We start from the raw sequence: 16,438 nt of genomic DNA on the forward strand, positions 1-16,438 counted from the left end.
TTGCCATTTGCAACGACGTGGATGGAACTGGAGGGTATTATGCTGAGCAAAATAAGTCAAACAGAGAAAGACATGTATCATATGACCTCACTGATATGAGGAATTCTTAATCTCAGGAAACAAACTGAGGGTTCCTGGAGTGGGGGGTGGGGTGGGAGGGATGGGGTGACCGGGTGATACACACTGGGGATGGTATGTGCTCTGGTAAGTGCTGTGAATTGTGCAAGACTGTTGAATCTCAGATCTGTACCTCTGAAACAAATAATGCAATATATGTTAAGGAAAAAAAAAAAGATAGCAGGAGGGGAAGAATGAAGGGGGGGGAAATTGGAGCGGTAGACGAACCATGAGAGACGATGGACTCTGAAAAACAAACTGAGGGTTCTAGAGGGGAGGGTGGTGGGAGGATGGGTTAGCCTGGTGGTGGGTATTGAGGAGGGCACGTTCTGCATGGAGCATTGGGTGTTATGCACAAACAATGAATCATGGAACACTATATCTAAAACTAATGATGTAATGTATGGGGATTAACAACAATAAAAAAAATTAAAAAAAAAAAGAAAAGAAAAACTGACAGAACTAAAGGGAGAAATAAACAGTAATACAATAATAGTTTGGGACTTTAATACCTCACTCTCAACAATGGATAGATTATCCAGATAGAGAATCAATAAGGAAACTGAATTTGAACAACAGTGTAGACCAAATGGACCTAATAGACATGTACAGAACATTCTATCCAAGCACAAAAGAATACACATTCTTCTCAAGTGCACAAGTAGAATTTCTAAGGTAGACCATATATTAGGCCACAAAACAAGTTTTAGTAAAGTTGAGAAGACTGAAATCATACCACATATCTTCTCTGACCACAATGGCATGAAACTAGAAATCAACACCAAGAGGAAAAGTGGAAAATTCACAAATACATGGAAATTAAATAATCCTCTTCTGAATAACCAATGGATCATAGAAGAAATTAAAAGTTTCTTTAAAAAAAAGATTTATTTATTTATTTATTTATTTATTTATTTGAGAGAGAGACAGAGAGAGTAGGAGCAGGGGGAGGGGCAGAGGGAGAAGCAGACTCCCTGCTGAGCCAGGAGCCCAAGGTGGGGCTTGATCCCAGGTACTGGAGATCAGGACCTGAGCTGAAGGCAGACGCTTAACCATCTGAGCCACCCATGAGCTTCAGAAATAAAAAGCTTCTTAAGACAAATGAAAATGGAAACACAGCATACTATAACCTGTGGAATCCAGCAAAAGCAGTTTTAAGAGAGAAGTTCATAACAATAAACACCTATATTGAGAAGCAAGAAAGATCCCAAATAAACAACCTAACTCTACATCTTAAGGGACTAGGAAAATAAGAACAAACTGAGCCTAAAGTTAGCAGAAGAAAGGAAATAATAAAGATTAGAGCAGAAATAAATGAAATAGAGAACAGAAAAAATCAACCAAACTCAGAGTTGGTTCTTTGAAAAGATACACAAACCTGACAAACTCTCAGCTAGACTTGCTAAGGAAAAAAAGAGAAAGGACCCAAATCAACAAAATTATAAATGGAAAAGGATACATTAAAACCAATAACACAGAAAATCAAAGGATCATAAGAGGCTACTAAGAACAACTATATGCCAACAAATCAGACAACCTAGAGGAAATAGATAAATTGCTAGAAACATACAAACTACCAAGACTGAATCAGGAAGAATTACAAAATCTGAAGAGACCAATTACTAGTAAGAAGCTTATGGCAGTAATCAAAAATTTTCCAATGAGCCCAGGATGACTTCACTGATGAATTTTTCCAAATATTTAAAAAAGAATTAACACCAATCTTTCTCAAACTCTTCCAAAAAACTGAAGAGGTGAAACTCTCCCAAACTCCATTTGACAAAGCCAGCATTATCCTGATACTAAAACCATGAAAGAAAACTATAGGCCAATATCTCTGATTAATATGGAAACAAAAATTCTCAATAAAATACTAGCAAACTGAATTTAGCAGCACATTAAAAAGATCATTCACCATAATCAAGTGGGGTTTATCCCTGGGATGCAAGGATGGTTCAACATAAGCAAATCAATGTGATACATCACATCAATAAAATGAAAGAAAAGAGGGCACCTGGGTGGCTCAGTCATTAAGCGTCTGCCTTCGGCTCAGGTCATGACCCCAGAGTCTGGGATCGAGTCCCACATGGGGCTCCCTGCTCGGCGGGAAGCCTGCTCTCCCTCTCCCACTCCTGCTGCTTGTGTTCCCCCTCTCGCTGTGTCTCTGTCAAATAAATAAATAAAATCTTTAAAAAAAATGAAAGAAAAGAATCGTGATTATCTCAATAGGCACAGTAAAAGCATTTGACAAAAATGCAACATCCATTCATGATAAAAACTCTTAACAAATTAGGCATAGAAAGAACATATCTCAACATAATAAAGGCCATGTATGACAAGCTCATAGCTAACATCATATTCAATTGTAAAAAGATTAAAATTTTTCCTCTAAGGTTAGGAATAAGACAAGAGTGCCCTCTCTCACTGCTCCTATTCAACATAGTACTAGAAGTCTTAGCTAGGGCAATCAGGCAAGAAAAATAAATAAATGATATCAGAATTGGAAAGAAAGAAGTAAAATTGTCTCTATTTACAGATGACATGATTTTATACATAGAAAATCCTAAAGATTCAACCAAAATATTATTATATCTTATCAATGAATTCAGTAAAGTTGCCAGATTAAAATTAACATACAAAAATCAGTAGCATTTCTTTACACTAATAATGAATTTTCTGAAAAAGAAATAAAGAAATTAATCCCATATGTAATAGTGTCAAAAAGAATAAAATACTTATGAATAAATTATCTGAGAAAGTGAAAGATCTCTACTCTGAAAACTGCAAGATACTGATGAAAAAATAGAAGACACAAATAAATGGAAAAGTATCCTGTGTTCATGGATCAGAAGTATTAATGTTGTTAAAATGTGAATGCTACCAAAGCCATCTATAATTCAATGTAATGTTTGTCAAGATTCCAATGGCATTTTTTACAAAAGCAAAAAAACAAAAAAACAAAAAAAAACCTCTTAAAATTTATGTGGAATCACAAAAGATCCTGAAGAGCCAAAGATATCCTGAGAAAGAAGAATAAAGCAGGGGGCATCATTCTTCCTGATTTCAAGCTATACTGTAAAGCTATAGTCATCTAAACAGTATAGTACTGACATAAAAACAGACAAATAGACCAATAGAATCGAAAGCCTAGAAATAACCCCAAGCATATATAGTCAACTAATACTTGAGAAGGGAGAAAAGAATACTCAATGGAGAAAAGATAATAGCTTCAAAAAATGGTGCTGGAATAGTTGAATATGTAAAAGAATGGGACTGGACCCATATCTTACACCACTCACAAAAATTAACTCAAAATGGATTAAAGACTTAAATTTAAGGCCTGAAGACATAAAACTATTAGAAGAAAATATAGGAATAAATCTCCTTAACATGGGTTTTAGAAATGATTGTTTGGATATGACACCTACAGCAAAAGCAACAAAATAAAAAATAAACAGGTAAGGCTCATCGAACTAAAAAGCTTTGCACAGCAAAAGAAACCACCGGCAAGTGAAAAGAAAACCAATAGAATGGGAAAAAATATTTGCAAGCCCTATATCTGATAAGGGGTTAATATCCAAAACATATAAAGAACTCATACAATTCAATAACAAAAAAACAAATATCCCAATTAAAAAATGGGCAAAGGACCTGAGTAGATATTTCTCTAAACAAGATATAGGAAGGGTCAACAGTTACATGAAAAGATCCTCAACATCACTGTTGAGAGCAATGCAAATTAAAACCACTGTGAGATACCATCTCATGCCTGTGAGAATGGCCATCATCAAAAAGGCAATAGATAACAAATGGATTGGAGAAAGGGGAACCCTTGTGCCTGTCCTGTTGGTGGGATTGTAAATTGGTGCAGAGATTATGGAAAACACTATGGAAGATACTCAAAAAATTTAAAAATAGAGCTACAGGTGATCCAGCAATTCCACTCTGAGAATATGGCCAAAGGACACAAAAAAGTAACTTGAGAAGATATCTGCACCCCCACGTTCATTGCAGCATTATTTAAAATAGACAAGACATGTAAACAACTTAAGTATCCATCAATAGGTGAATGGATGAAGAAGTTGTGGTATATATATATATGTATACACACACACACACACACACACACAATGGACTGTTATTCAGCCATAAAAGATGAGGAAATTCTACCCTTTGTGACAACATGGATGGAACTCGAAGGCATTTTGCTAAGTGAAAAATGTCAGACAGAGAAAGACAAATAGTGTACGATCTCACTTATATCTGGAATCTAAAACAAACAAATACCACACTCATCGAAAAAAGACCTCAGTCTTGAGGTTACCAGAGGCAGGAGATGTGGGGAGGGGGAATGGGAGAAAGGTGGTCAAAAGGTATAAAGTTTCCAGGTAGGAGATAAAAAAGTACTAGGGATGTAATGTGCATTATGACTGTAGCTAACACTGCTGTGTGGTAGGGAAGTTGTTAAGAGTTAATCCTAAGAATTCTCATCACAAGGAGAATTTTTTTTTTTCCTTTTTCTTTTCCTCTTCTTTTTCTTTTTATTGTATCTGTATGAGAAGATGGATGTTGGCTAAACCTACTGTGGTAATCATTTCACAATATATGTAAGTCAAACCATCATACCGTACACCTCAAACTTATACATACAGTGATGTATGTAAATTATTTCTTAAAATAAAACTGGGGGAAGGGAGAAACCCCTCCATCCCAGCAATGCCTGTGGACTGCCTCTCTTAAGGTGCTAACAGTTTGGACATAGGACATTTAATTGCCATCCTTCCTTTGATATTAGGGATTCCATTATGTTTCTTGATCTACTTTCTGCTTAGCCCATGATCCTGGTATATTTCTCGCTCTCTGCCAAAACATATATCCTATTCTCCCACAATAAAGGGAAATCTGGTAGTGTTACTATGATTAGTGTCATTCTAAAGAGATCATTGTTCTCCCCAGCAGGTACCTGCCTCATATTAATCAACTCCTGGAGCCCTTGAGGAGAGGACCGCCCACTCCCTAGTGCCTGTTCCTGCTCTCTTCCCCCATCTTCCACCAAGGTCTCATATGATGTCAAAGTATCACAAAGCCAATTGTATTAATCACATCTTTTATTTTCTGTATTCCGATGCTTTGACATCTGAGGGCTTGCTGACGCTGAAGTGACTGCCTCTTCCAAGGGTTAGCCAATTTTTAGAGATAAAAAACAACCCACCCCATAAGCATGCCTTTCAAATGCAAACCAGCTTACACCCAACCCCACCCTCTTTATCAGGCTCTCACATTCTAGGCAACTAGCTACTGACCCTAATCACCTCGGAACAAGGTCCCAGACAACTAGACAGATACCGGATAGTCCCTATGCCCCAGGGCCTCTTGAAATTAGTCAATCTAAACCTGCTGACGCTATTTCACCCATTTCTTCCCATGGAAACCATAATAAGGGCTCTTAGCAGTTTTCCCCTCTCCCTCTGCCTCCTGACCAACCCCAGGGCTTCCCTGTGTGGCCCCCTGTGGTGTGGCATGCTTCCTTTTGATTTCTGTGATTCTAATAAGCTTCCTTTTAAATATTAGTTGTCTCCTTATCTGTTGGCCTCACTCTTAATAATAATAAAGCCTATATTTGAAAACAATCTTGTGTTTTTCTTTATCTTTGTTCTGACTACATGATATAGAAAGTAAATGGTTTGCAGTCTGTATCCCTAGCTAGAACAGGGATTGTATCCAAAGCTAAGTTCCTAGTACATGGCAGGCATGTAACATATGGTTATTGAATTTGACTCAAATTTTATTTACAGTTGGTCCATCCTCTTAATTATTTGGAATTGTTTTCCCCACCTCTGACATGCATTTTTTAATGTTACATTAGTTTCAGGTGTACAACAGAGTGATTCAACAACTTTATACATTGTGCTATGTTCACCATTAATGTAGCTACCATCTGTCTACATATATTGCTATTGCAATATCGTTGACTATATTCTCTATGTGTGCCTTTTATTCTTGTGATTTATTCATTCCATAACTGGAATTCTGTATCTCCCAATGCTCTTCACCCATTTTGCCCAAACTCCTGCCCCCTCTTCTCTGGCAGTCATCAGTTTGTTCTCTGTATCTATAGGCTTAGTTTTGCTTTTTGTTTGTTTTTTCATTTGTTTTTTGGTTTGGGGTTGTTTTTAGAGTCAATTTATGAGTGCAATTGCATAGTATTTGTCTTTCTCAGTATGGTTTCTTTCTTTCTTTCTTTCTTTCTTTCTTTCTTTCTTTCTTTCTTTCTTTCTTTCTTTCTTTCTTTCTTTCTTCCTTCCTTCCTTCCTTCCTTCCTTCCTTCCTTCCTTCCTTCCTTCCTTCCTTCTTTCTTTCTTTCTTTCTTTCTTTCTTTCTTTCTTTCTTTCTTTCTTTCTTTCTTTCTTTTTTAAAATTCCAGTATCATTAACTACAGTGTTATATTAGCTTCAGGTATACAACATAGTGATTCAACAATTCTATACATTGTTCAGTGCTCATCACTCAGTCTGATTGGATTGGATTTCATTTAGCATAATACCCTCTAGGTCCATCCATGTTGTCTCAAATGTCATGATCTTTTTTATGGCTGCGTAATATTCCAGTGTGTGTGTGTGTGTGTATTCCACATTTTCCTTATTCATTTGTCCGACACCCATTTTTACACTACAATGTCCAGAACTCCCTGTGGCGTTCCAAGCTTGGACCTACCGCAAGGTAGTGTGTGGGAGAAAGAGCGCAGGAATAGAATTAACTGGTCAGGTTTTCAGTCTTGGTTCTGCCACAAGCTTGCTGTTTCTCTTAGCTGGATTATTTTATACAACTTCTAGGACTTAGTTACTAATCTATAAAGTAAGGCCTGTGACCTAGGCACTCTCTGAGACAGTGCCACCTGCAAGAAATTCCAGGTGACAGAAGTGTCCCATGTGTGGCAGCCATCAGCCACCTGTAGCAACTGAGACCTTGAAATGTGGCAGGTGTGACTGTGTTGGAAGCTCAATTCTAAGACCCCTCTCAGCTTTAAGATACGACTTTCTTTATGTGTTTCTGTACATTCTTTCCTCTAGTCTTATTTTCAAGTTCTAATGTATGAAAATAGAAAACTCAAAGATCTTTTTTATTTTTGTTTGTACAAAATATCAACATGTTTATGACATAATTAATGATAAAGGAAACTTTTTAGGTAATTATTTTGGAGAACTAAGGAAAAACCAAAAGGATGCCCTAGCTGCAGAGTGTAGGGAGAGAGTCACGAATCCTGGGAGGACCTGGGCAGTGCTGTGAGCAGACAAGACTTGTCCATAACCCCAACGCCTCCCAGTTGCCATGCAGACAGCCCTATTGTGCCTCTACTTCTGCCTGGGGTTAAGAAGTGGGGGCATCCAAGCATCTGGAGGCTGCTGTATCTGCCCAACCAATGGGAAATGACAGTTTGGAACACAATGTTTGGAACCTCCACATGTGGACCTTTGTCTTCAGTGCATGTAGCAGGGGCCCAACTTGTGCACAGAAATGCTATTGTAGAAATGGTCCTCGAGTGGTTCTTAAAGGTCTCCCGGGGACATTTGGCAATGTCTGCAGTTTTGGTTGTCACAAACTGGGGTAGGGGGTGCTATTGGTATCTAGTGGGTAGAGGCAGGGATGCTGCTGAGCATCTTACAATGCACAGAAGATCCCCCCCAACAACAAAGAACCATCTAGCTGTTCTAAATCTTAATAGTGCTGAGATTGAGAAACCCTGATTTATAGCAATATTCTATCATTGTGGACTCCTGGATTTCTAAATTTTTTATTATGTTTATCAACCCAAATACTCAGTCTTATGTGAAGGAGATATTTTTCCACTTTGTTCTTTGATAATTTTGGCTTTCTTTTTCTTTTGATGTATATATGCATGCATATATTTGTATATATTTTCACATGGGCTATAATTTGTAACTCCAAGTTGGCTGTAAAAATGCAACTTCATGTTTATAAGTGTGGTTAAGTAATACTTTCCAGACAATATTTATCAAATATTTAATACTTATGTTCAACAGTTTCACACATATTTATTAACTATGAGCAGTCTTGCAAGATGACGTTGTTTTCATTTCATTCTTTTTTTAATTTAATTTAATTTTATTATGTTATGTTAGTCACCATACAATACATCATTAGTTTTTGATGTAGTGTTCCACGATTCATTGTTTGTGTGTAACACCCAGTGCTCCATGCAGTACGTGCCCTCCTTAATACCCACTAAGACGGAATAAGGAGTAAATGGTTTCTTCAAGGCTGTAAGAAGGAGCAAGTTTCAAACATTCAAATGTTTCTATTCCTTGGCTCTCTATATACAAAATAATTTAGCAAATGATTACTTTTTTACTTTAAATAGCTAAACTTTTTGTTTGTTTTTTTAAAAACTAAGTTTTATTGAGGTAATGTTACATACATTAAAATTTAAATGTACAGTCTGATAAGCTATGACTCCTATTGTTTCTAAACTTATTTAGAGCAAAATTTGTTAAGGGTACAAAATAAATAGATTTAAGATCTATTGCACAGATTGACTATATGGCATCTTAGTACATGGGAAAGTTAACAGTTCTGATACATCAATAAAATCTCACTAATTTATCACATTGGGAAAAAGTCCAGGGTGACTGAAGAGGAACAATTTTGAATTTCAGAATATTTGTTAGAAAAAGTGTTTTATTTCTCCTTAGGCATCAGGGATCCTGCTATGAAATCACAGTGTGACCTCAAGCACCTCACTTCACCTCTTTGAATCTCGATCTATTCATTAGAAGAGCTAAGGGGATTAGATTAAAAGATCTCTTGGGTCCCTTCCAGCGCAAAATTTCTATGACTTTAGGTTTATGCTTTCAGAACACTAACTGAACTCACTCCCTGCCGGGAACTCTCCTTCCCTGACCTCCGTTATCCCACACTCTCCTGGTTTTCCTCCTTCTCCTGCTGCTCTTTCTTGAGCTCCTTTCCAGCCTCTTCCTCTGTGCTCGAATTCCCCAGGCTTGGTCTTCAGACCTCTGATGCTGGAACTACCCATCCTTTGTGGTTGTTGTAGCCACCTGCCTGCTTATCACTTCCAAGTCTGTATGTCTCTCCCCAGCTTCTCTGCTCCTGGCCTCCTGGGAGCATATCAAATAGCTTTTGTACATGGATGCCCACAGGCACGTCCAACTTATGTGTCCAGTGGGACTCCTCTCCTTCTCCCCCCAACCCCACATGCTGCTGCTTTCCCTGTTTTCCTTATTTAAGTGAAAAAACCAGCACCTACTTGAATCTCAAAATAACTCTGAGATGTTATTTTCCCATTATATAGAATCTGTATATAGAGAAGAAAACACTGAAGCTCAGAGAAGTGAAGGAGAGTGTCTATTGGCTACACAGCTAGTGAGTTGGTGGAATTTGGATTTAAACTCAAGCACCTCTGACTGGGAGACTAGAGCTCTCACCCATGGCCCTACCCCACTCGTTTGCCCAAGCCCGAACCCTGGGAGTTGTCCTCAATTCCTCCCTCACCACGCACACCCAACCCAATGCTGACACCGGGATTCTAATGGCTCTCAGACCAGCTCCCCACATCTCTGCCCTGGCTGAGTTCATTCACTCTCACCCTCCCCCAGCACAGCCATCCCCTACCTGTCTCTAGTCTTCACCTCTTCAAACCACACTTTACATTTAGAGAAAAGTGCTTTTTCTACAGCAAAGATCATGTCACTGTTTAAAACCCTTTGGTGGCCGTGCATGGCGTTCAGACAAGAGCAAGCCTCCCCACTTACGGCAGCTTCCATCCACTTTGCTAGCAGTGCAGCCCATCTGTGTTATTTGCAGTTGCCTTCTCCCTACGATGTATTTGTAATTCCAAAATCAATACTCCTGGCACCTTTGCAGTTATTCACAGTCACGTAGAGTGGCAAAAAATTCAAGTTGTCTGACATGCATCTTGCCAAATGAGAATGAACAAGGTGATGCTCTGCCATCTGTTTCAACTCTCATGCTATAAACAAACATCCTTTCCATAGTCTATTCAGTATCATGTTTTTCACATTTCGGACCTTTTTGTTGGTGATTCACTGTTTAAAATGGCCTCCAAGCAGAGTGCTGAAGAGCTATCTCATGCTCCTGAGTGCAAGAAGGTAGTGACATGCCTTATGGAGAAAGTACATGTATTAGATTAGTTTTGGTCAGGCGTGAGCTATCGTGCTGTCAGCCATGAGTTCAATGTTAATAAATTAACAACATATATTACATAAGGTGTCTTTAAACAGAAACAAACATAAAACGAGGCTATTTGTTGACTGGTTAATGATAACGTGACCACAGACCCACCCACCGGAGCCTAACCCTGTATCTTCCCTAGTTCAGCATTTGCTAGTTCAATGTTCGTGGCAACTTCGTGTAAGAATGTAACTACAGTGGGTGTCTGGGTGGCTCAGTTGGTTAAGCGACTGCCTTCGGCTCAGGTCATGATCCTGGAGTCCCTGGATCGAGTCCCGCATCGGGCTCCCTGCTCGGCAGGGAGCCTGCTTCTGCCTCTGGCCCTCCCCCCTCTCATGTGCTCTCTCTCTCTCATTCTCTCTGTCTCAAATAAATAAATAAAATCTGTAAAAAAAAAAAAAAAAAAGAATGTAACTACAGCAAAGAAGGAGAATCAATTGTACTTTCCCTAGTCTGTGGCTTGTCTGTTCATTTTCCTAACAGTAGCTTTTGAAGAGCAGAAGTTTTTAATTTTGATATAGTCTACTTAAATTTTTAAAAAATTTTATACCTTGTGAATCTATAGATTTAATGCAATCCCTGTCAAAATACCAACAGCATTTTTCACAGAACTAGAGCAATCAATCCTAAAATTTGGATGAAACTACAAGAAAACCCTCATAGCCAAAGCAATCTTGAAAAAAGAAAAACAAAACTGGAGGAATCACAATTCCAGATTTCAAGTTATACTGCAAAACGATTGTAATCAAAATAGTATGGTGCTGGCACAGAAATGGACACATAGATTAATGGTACAGAATAGAAAATCCAGAAATAAACCCAAAATTGTATGGTCAATTAATCTTCCACAAAGTAGGAAAGAATATACAATGGAAAAAGACAGTCTCTTCAACAAATGGTGTTGGGAAAACCAGACAGCCACATGAAAAAGAAAGAATCTGAACCACTTTTTTTCTTACACCATACACAAAGATAAACTCAAGATGGATTAAGGACCTATGTGTGAAACCTAAAACCATAGAAATCCTTGAAGAGAGCACAGGCAGTAATTTCTCTGACATTGGCTGTAGCAACATTTTTCAGATATGTCTCCTGAGTCAAGGCAAATAAAAGCAAAAATAAACTATTAGAACTACATTAAATAAAAAGCTCCTGCACAGCAAAGGAAATAATCAACAAAACTAAAAGACAACCTACTGAATAGGAGAAGATATTTGCAAATGACATATCCAATAAAGGGTTAGTATCCAAAATATATACAGAACTTATAAAACTTAACACCCCCAAACCAAATAATCCAATTAAAAATGGATGAATAGACATGAATAGACATTTCTCCAAAGAAGACAACAGACACATGAAAAGATGCTCAACATCATTGATCGTCAGGGAAATGCAAATCAAAACCACAAAGAGATATCACCTCCCATCTGTCAGAATTGCTAAAAACAACAGAAGAAATTACAGGTGTTGGCGAGAATGTGGAGAAAGGGGAACCCTCTTACACTGTTAGTGGGAATGCAAACTGGTGCAGCCACTGTAAAACAGCACGGAGCTTCCTCAAAAAGTTAAAAATAGAACTACCCTAAATCCAGTAATCACACTGCTGGGTATTTACCCCAAAAATACAAAAACACTAATTCAAAGGGATACATGTAGCCCAATGTTTATTACAGTATTATTCACCTTTTTAAAAAAAGATTTATTTATTGATTTCAGAGAGAGAGAGAGCATGGGGGAAGAGCAGAGCGAGAGGAAGAGAGAAGAATCTCAGGGAGACTCCTCGCTGACTGTGGAGCCAGCTGTGGGGCTTGATCCCATGACCCTGAGATCATGACTTGAGCCAAAACCAAGAGTTGGACGCTTAACTGACTGTGCCACCCAGGCGCCCTGTGGTGAATGATTTTTTTAAATGTATTGTTGGATTCAATTTGCTAGTATTTTATTGAGAATTTTTGCATCCATGTTCATCAGGAATATTGGCCTGAACTTCTCTCTTTTAGTGGAATCTTTGTCTGGTTTTGGTATCAGGATAATGCTGGCCTCATAAAATGAACGTGGAAGTTTTCCTTCTTTATCTAGTTTTTGGAATAGTTTGAGAAGTATAGGTACTAAGTCTTTTTTAAATGTTTGGTAGAATTTACCTGTGAAATCATCGGGCCCTGGACTTTTGTTTGCTGGGAGTTTTTTGATTATTGACTCAATTTCTTTGCTGGTTATCAGGCTGTTCAAGTTTTCTATTTCTTCCTGTTTCCATTTTGGTAGGTTTTATGTTTCTATGAATTTATTCTAGGTTTCTCCATTTCTTTGAGGTTGTTCACTTTGTTGGCAGATAATTTTTTACAATACTCTCTTATAATCCTTTGTATTTCTGTTGTGTTGGTTGTTATTTCTCCCCTCCCTTTTGTGATTATATTTTGGGGTCTTTTTTCTGTTTGATAATTTTATTACTTTCTTTCAAAGAAATCACACTTGCAACCCAGGAATAAATCCCACTTGATTATGGTGAGTGGTATGGTTCCATTGATATATTCTATTGTTTTTTATATCTATATCATTTCTTTCTGCTCTAGTATTTATTATTTCCTTCCCTCTGCTGGCTTTAGGCTTCATTTGTTGTTATTTTTCTAATTTCTTTAGGTGTAAGGTTAGGTTGTTTATTTGAGATTTTTCTTGCTTCTTGAGGTAGCCCTGTATTGCTAGATGCTTCCTTCTTAGGACCATTTTTGCTGCATCCCAAAGGTTTTGGACTGTTGTGTTTTCATTTTCATTTGTTTCCTTTTAGTTTTTATTTGTTCTTTGATTTCCTGGTGACTAATTCATTCTTTAGTAGGATATCCTTTAACCTCCATGTATTTGTGGTCTTTCCAAAATTTTGCTTGTGGTTGACTTCTAGTTTCATAGTGTTGTGGTCAGAAAAGATGCATGGTATAACTTCAATCTTTTTATATTTGTTGAGTCCTGTTTTGTGACTTAATATGTAATCTATTCTGGAGAATGTACCATGTGCACTTGAAAAGAATGTGTATTCTGCTATTTTAGGATGGAATGCTCTGAATATATGTGTTAAGTCCATCTGGTCCAGTGTGTCATTCAAAGCCATTATTTCCTTGTTGATCTTCTGCTTAGATGATCTGTCCATTGATGTATGTGGGGTGATAAAGTCCCCTACTATTATTGTAAAATTATCAATTATTTCCTTTATATTTGTTATTGATTTTTTCTGTATTTGGGTGTTCTGATGTTTAGTGCATAAATATTTATATTTATATATCCACATTTTTGAATCCATTTGGATGATAAATGTTTCTCCATTTCCTCACTTTCAAAATGCAGGTGTCTTTAGGTCTAAAATGAGTCTCTTGTAGGCAGTATATAGATGGGTCTTATTTTTTTAACCATTCTAACATCTTATATATTTTTATTGGAAGGTTTAGTCCATTTACACTCAAAATAATAATAATAATTTTTAAAAAAGATTTATGTATCTATTTTTCTTTAGAGAGAGAGAGGGAATAGGGAGGGAGGGGCAAAGGGAGAGGGAGAGAGAGAATCTCCAGCAGGCTCCAAACTGAGGGCAGAGCCTAATGTGGAGCTCTATCTTAAGACCCTGAGATCATGACCCAAGCTGAAACCAAGAGTTGAATGCTTAACCAACTGAGGCACCCAGGCGCCCCTCAAAATAGTTATTGATAGATATCTATTTAGTTCCATTTTATTACTTGTTTTGTCATTGTTTCTGGAGATTTTCCCTGATCCTTTCTTGTCTTTGTCACTTTTGGTCTTTCCTTCCCACTCAAAGTGTCCCTTCTAACATTTCTTCCAGGTTTGGTTTAGTAGTCATGAACTCCTTTAGTTTTTGTTTGTCTGGGAAACTCTTTATCTCCGCTTCCATTCTGAATGATAGCTTTGCTGGATAGAGTATTGGCTGCAGATTTTTCCTATTCAGCATTTTGAATATATCATGCCACTTTCTTCTGGCTTGCCAAATTTCTGTGGAGAAATCTGCAGGAGCCTTATGGGTCGTCCTTTGTAATCTAGGGACTTCTTTTGTCTTGCTATTTTTAATTTTTTTCTTTATCACTATATTTTGCAAATTTAATTACAATATGTCTTAGTGTTGACCTGCTTTTGTTGATTTTGATGGGCATTCTCTGTGCCTCTTGGATCTGGATGTCTGTGTCCTTCCCCAGATTAGGGAAGTTTTCTATTTCTTAAAATAAATTTTCTGCCTCCTTTTCTCTCTCTTTTGTGATTCCAATAATACGAATGTTATTACATTTGATGGAGTCACTGAGTTCCCTAAGTCTATTCTCATGTTGTGCAGTTCCTTCTCTTGTTCAGCTGCATTACTTTCTATTATTTTGTCTTCTATGTCACTAATTCATCCCTTTGCTTCCTCTAGCCTGCCATTCATTGTATCAAGTCTGTTTCCAATTTCATTTACTGCACTCTTCATCTCTGATTGATTCTTTATTAACTCTTTTATCTCTGTGGTTAGGGTCTCATTGATGTCTTCTATTCTTTTCTCAAGCCCAGTGAGTATCCTTGCAATTGTTGCTTTAAATTCTCCATCAGGCATGTTACTTATATCTATTTCACTTAGATATGGCTGCGGCCTTATCTTGTTCTTTCATTTGGGATAAATTCCTCCATCTTTGCATTTGTCTAAGTCTCTGCCTTCTTCTCTTGTTAGAAAAGCCAATTATGTCTCCTGCTCCTGAAAGGAATGGCCTTATGAAGAAGAGATCATGTAGTGCCCAGGGCCTGGTGTTTCAGGGAGTATCTCTGTTGTGTGCTGTGTGTACTTTACAGTTGTGTTTTGGCTGCTCTGTCCTTCAAGCCGGTCATCTACAGAGGCTCTTCTTGCCCACATGGGCAGTGTTTGGTCCCCTGCCTGAACATGGGAGTTTTTACCAGGTATTCTCTGGTCTGCTTGTAAAATGAGACCTGACACTACCTCTACCAGAACTGAGGCCCTGTAGAACTCTCTGGTCTGGAGACGTGGTGTGGACAGGCATTTATGTTGGTTTTCTGGGGGAAAGACGCATCATACTGGGACTGAGGCAAGCTTGACTGAGAAGGACAGTCCTGTCACAGTGCAGGGGGTGGGACTTGCTGTAAGCAAGTTAGGCAGGCAGTGTTGGTGGTGCACTATTTCCCACAGGTGGGTCTGTATTTATGCCGAGTTGTGGGGAGAGAAGTGGCTCAGGCCAGCTCCTTTGTTCCCAGAGAGGCATTTTGTGAATGCTGCCTCTCAGGGATGTGCTCTGAGAAAAACAAATAATCTCTCCGGTGCTTTATGTGGTCTTCAGATCACTGTTTCCATGCTGTCTCCCCACCACTCCCCAGGTTGTTTGCCTGCCTTCTCTCCAGGAGCAATGCAGTGCTCTCTAGGTTCTAGTCCAGCCAAGCCTGCTGACCTTTAAAACTCCAGGCTTTAAGACCTGCTGGTTGCAAGAACTTATGATTTGCAGCCCCTCTCATTTTCCAAGACAATAACTTGGGGAGAGATTCCCCTTGTGCATTCTCCTGTGTGCTTCTCTCTCAAGTGCCCATCTTTATGACCATGGCTCCCTCCCCTCTGCAGCACTCCCAAACCACATCTCTGCACTTCCTACCTTCCTTGATGTGGCCTCTTCTCTCCCATTAGTTGTGGAGTTTGTGATGCCAGACTTCAGGTCTATTTCTGGGGTATTTAGGATGATTAGTTATCTCGTTGTATTCCTGGGAGAAGGGGAGCCTACGGTTCTCCTACTCCACAGCCATCTCCTACCAGACCTCTCATAAAAATTTTAGAATCTGTTGCTATCCATAAAATAACTTCCTGAGATTTTGATTGGAATTGCACTGAATCTACAGATCATGTTGGGAAGAATTGACATCTTGACAATATTGAGTCTCTCTATTCTTGAACATGGAATATCTCTCTGTTTATTTAGTTCTTTGATTTCATTCATCAGAATTTTGTAGTTTTCTTCATATAGGCTTTCTATATATTTTGTTAAGTTTATACCTAAGTATTTCATTTTGGGGGGTGCTAATGTAAATGGTTTGTGCTTTTAATTTAAATGCCACTTGCTCATTATCAGTA

The sequence above is a fragment of the Mirounga angustirostris genome, unplaced genomic scaffold (genome assembly GCF_029215605.1).
Source record: "Mirounga angustirostris isolate CCGP_5_RB_7025 unplaced genomic scaffold, mMirAng1.0.hap1 SCAF_8, whole genome shotgun sequence".
NCBI classification, from domain to species: Eukaryota; Metazoa; Chordata; class Mammalia; order Carnivora; family Phocidae; genus Mirounga; species Mirounga angustirostris.